Consider the following 4,386-nt stretch of genomic DNA (forward strand, 5'->3'; position numbering starts at 1 on the left):
AAGATCTACGAAAGAGAGAAAAAGCAAGAAAAAGAAGAAGTAAATACACTACCGAGTCGAGATCTAGAAAGCAAGCAAAAGAGGAGTAAATCCAGATTAAGCCTAACCTGAGGCGGCGGAGTTGCTGAGGAAGAAGTTCGCCGGAGGAATGACGAGCCAAGGGCCGGCGAGGTAGTCCGTCGGCGGCGAGGTGAGAAGAAGCTCGAAGAAGCACCAATGCCGCGGCGGGGGCAGAAGCGCTGCAGGAGTTCTTCACGCGGTGAAGTCCGGCGACGTCCGGCGAAGCAGTAGCCAAGATTCGCTGGGCGGCGGAGCTCAGGCGGCGAAACGGAGCGGCGGAGGCGCAGAGGGCAAGAGCACTGTGCGCGAGGAGGTGGAGAATGCGAGAAGAGGAAGAAGGAGGAGCGGTTCCCTCTTATAAAGGAAGAGGGAGACGTGGGCCGAAAACCGCTGGGCCTCGGCGGTTTGGGTCGTGGGCCGCGACGGTTCGCTCCACGGGCCGCCACGTGGCACGGTGATACACGCGAAAAAATAATAAGCCACAGGGAGGTGCCCACGGATCCAGAGAAGCGGTTGGGATTCGCTGTGAAGCAATTAATGCGCGCGCAGAAGCCGAAGGGAAGTGACCCCTGACACTGGCGCGTCAGTCACAGTGCGCATGTCACTGACAGGCGCGGGGCCCGAGATATTCTCGACTTCGCCGAGGAAGTGTTTAATGACTAAGATGCCGGAGGATAAGACACCGGATGATGTCTTATGAAAAAGAGATAGCGATGGCCAGGGCAAAGATGCCGGATCCGAGCCTAAAGCCGGATAGATTAAACCGATATCCTAAAATAAAAGAACCTGGCATGGTCTGTTGGATAGGATCCGCCAGACTATACCAGCTTCGGGGACTAATGTTGGGGGGATGACCCCCGGTATGCCAAAGGCATGCCAAACCGGATGGTTTGAGCCATCAAGATACCGGTTTAATGTTCGTACCGGAACGTAGAGATAAGAACTTAGCTAAGTGAGGCTAAGCCGGTATCCCCAAGAGGGGTATGCCGGAACCGGATAAGAAGATACCGGGCTACCGGAAGGAAGAGCATGTCGGCAGGATCGGTCAAAGATTCTCTCCGGAGCTAGAAGACAAGGATGAGCTAAGCAAAGTAGCTTTAAACGAAGGGCTGACGATAAAGAGAAGGATGACGGTCAAAGAAGCCGGAGGACGTCGGCATCCCCGATTAAAGAGGACTCCGGTGTCTTCTATGATTAAAGTAGCTTTGTAAAGTAGTTTGTCTAGTCAAAGATGCCATTAGGGTTTCTTGCCCTGTAAGCCACCCTCTCCCCTATATAAGGAGAGGGGGCAGCCCTTCTTACGAGCAGACGCACGAAGAGAGCTAGGTCTAGAAGAACACTTGTACTGAGAAACTTGTATCCTGTTGAGATCAATAAAGAAGATGATCTAGAGCGAGTTCTTCCTTATGTCTTTCTTCTTCAACCTCTAGCCTTGGCTAAGTTCTTGAGGAAACCATCCGGAAGTTCATCCCATCTAATCACAAACCCTCCCCCGAATCCTCTTGCGTCCATTCGGCCCCAACCTAAGCCATCCTATGGCATCTGTCTGTTCACCACGACGACACCTGGGGTATACTCCTCTGTGACTCCATCATAGGCATTCCCTCCTTCTACGTCGGATTTGATCACTATTAGATACTCCTCGTAATCTCCCCTACTATATTGATGGTTCTGATACTGATTTATGGCGTCTTGATCTATCTCGGGATTACATCTGACTGGATCTCTATCAGTTCCCATGAATGATCCCCAACGCCATACCGTGGAATTCTCAATAGGAGTCTCCGAACGCTGGTGGTTTCCGGGTTCCTCTCCGCCCTCATATCCACCTTGTGAGCTGCTAGGAAAGTACCTAGGTGTTAGAGGTGTCGTTTGTGGTTCTGGAGCATCTATGTCAATATAATCACCAGTTGAGTGAACTGGTGTATGGACTTCACTCTCCATCGGCTCCTTTCCCTTCGACTCCTCCTTGGGCTCGGTGAACTCATCCAACATTGTATCAATTGACCCCGACAGATGTCGGTTCAACTGAAAGAACAATGTCAGTAGGTTTCTGCATTTATCCATGTACTTGGCAGCTTCTGCAGGCTTTCTTTTGGCGAACTTAAAGTGATTTAGCATCAGATAATCGTCCTCCTCCATATGTGGGATATGTGCGAATTCGGAGCCAATAAGATCCTTGGTCTTATGCTCGCGAATGTCTGTGATGGCTTTCATTATGGCTATGTGATAAGCTGTTCTTATAGTCCTAGCCTCTCCAGCAGGCATAACTGCACTCATCCCTAAGGATTCTGGTAGCTGTAGTCCTACCCTACACTTATCCAGTACTGTACCATCGTAGTACATGTACTTCATTACCCGGATTTGGGGATCGCACCCAAATTCGAGTAACATTTCCCGGAGTATATCAGCGAGTCCTCCGTCATAATCGTTCAGAGTGGATTCCTTCACTTTCACGTTACGTCCGGAACGTGAACTGGTCATTTTTGGGTGTGGATAAGAAATAAAATAATATTAGTAATAATGCATCATAATAGTGATAATAAAAAATTATCGCCCTAAAAGATATGAATGTTTTATTCTCAAGTGAATAGACACCATATTTTTAGAGAATTCTTTACTAATCCTATTTGACTCCTAACGTTCTGCCCGATTTACTAGGTTCCAACCTAAGGTCAAAGCTTTTGCTCTGATACCAACTGTGGTGACCCTGCATACCACTGCATGTTGTAGTATGCCAGTCATTGATATAACATTCACGAAGTACAAATTCGCAAATATTACATCCCTCGGAGTAGTACAACAGAACAAAGCTGGTCCATAACTCATTCACATAATATTACAATCCAAACATATACATCATCTTTGAGCTCCTCCTGGGTCCAGAGAGGTATACTCCTGGGTTCGAGGTGAACCCAACTTAACTTACAATATAAGAGTCTTATCAGGTTATACATTTATTCCATCCGAGCAGCTAAGTACTAAAGAGTTCACACTGCTCGGTTACTACTAACACTATAGTAGCTTAGGCTTGTTCTCCTTCGGGTGCCTCCCCGTTTCCGTAGACGATAAGGTAGTCTACGCCTTCTACACCGCCTGAGAGGTCAGGCTCCTCATAGCAGATCTCCTCGGCTCCACCTTGTCCGTCAGTTGCCTCCTCGAGGTGGTTCATACATTCTAAGCAAGGGATTATAAGAGGTATCAGTACGAGCCTACTCAACAAGTTCATATTAGGAAAGAGGTGTTTAATGCACTAGCTACGATATTAGACCAGAAAGTCTAATACCAATGCATGTTTTCATAACCATTTCTTCAAAAGGTTGCTTTTATTCAGAAGAACTATGTCCGTCAGCCTTCACCGGTTTACTAGAACTTCATGGAGTTCCTTTCCAGCAGCGTTCGCAGTTCCAATTCCCGGAACAGGGAGTGACAGGTCACGATTCATTACACTCTGCATAGGTGTGTTGCTTTACCCATAAGATATCTTAACCTTGGTGCCAACCGGGCAGCTTCCCCGTCCACACTTCCGTGGTGTGAGGCCCGGTATAAGGTCCAAGTCAAAATGTATTCTCCCGCGACCTCGCACACCCACCCTTTGTTGCAATACCGACCCTGGGTCCACGCCGGTGAGCGTACCCCTATGGATACCTTCCGACCTCGACGACAATTCAGGACTCTCCCTGAATTCCTACGCCGGTGGTTGCAACCCATCATAGACCGCATTACCGTGGGGAATTAGAATGGGATCCCCACCCACCGCTTGTCCTTAACTGGATCAAGTGTCTACGGTAAGCGCATTCGTTGATGAACGAGAGGAGAAAACACACTTGACTACTCAGTCCCACTCCAGATCTTATGGTTAACACGAGTCTTACGGCACAAGAATCACTCGACGACATTTGTTGTTTAATCCTAGATGGATATAAACCCTTGCAATGGAACCTCCATGATGGCGCGTGATGCACACGTCCGTTGGGAACCCCAAGAGGAAGGTGTGATGCGCACAGCAGCAAGTTTTCCCTCAGTAAGAAACCAAGGTTATCGAACCAGTAGGAGATGAAGGCCACGTGAAGGTTGTTGGTGAAGGAGTGTAGTGCGGCGCAACACCGTGGATTCCGGCGCCAACGTGGAACCTGCACAACACAATCAAAATACTTTGCCCCAACTTAACAGTGAGGTTGTCAATCTCACCGGCTTGCTGTAAACAAAGGATTAAACGTATGGTGTGGAGAATGATGTTTGTTTGCAAAGACCAGCAGCGAACAATGATTGCAGTAGGTTGTATTTCAGATGTAAAAGAATGGACCGGGGTCCACAGTTCACTAG

The sequence above is a fragment of the Lolium rigidum genome, chromosome 3 (assembly GCF_022539505.1).
Source record: "Lolium rigidum isolate FL_2022 chromosome 3, APGP_CSIRO_Lrig_0.1, whole genome shotgun sequence".
In the NCBI taxonomy this organism is placed as follows: domain Eukaryota; kingdom Viridiplantae; phylum Streptophyta; class Magnoliopsida; order Poales; family Poaceae; genus Lolium; species Lolium rigidum.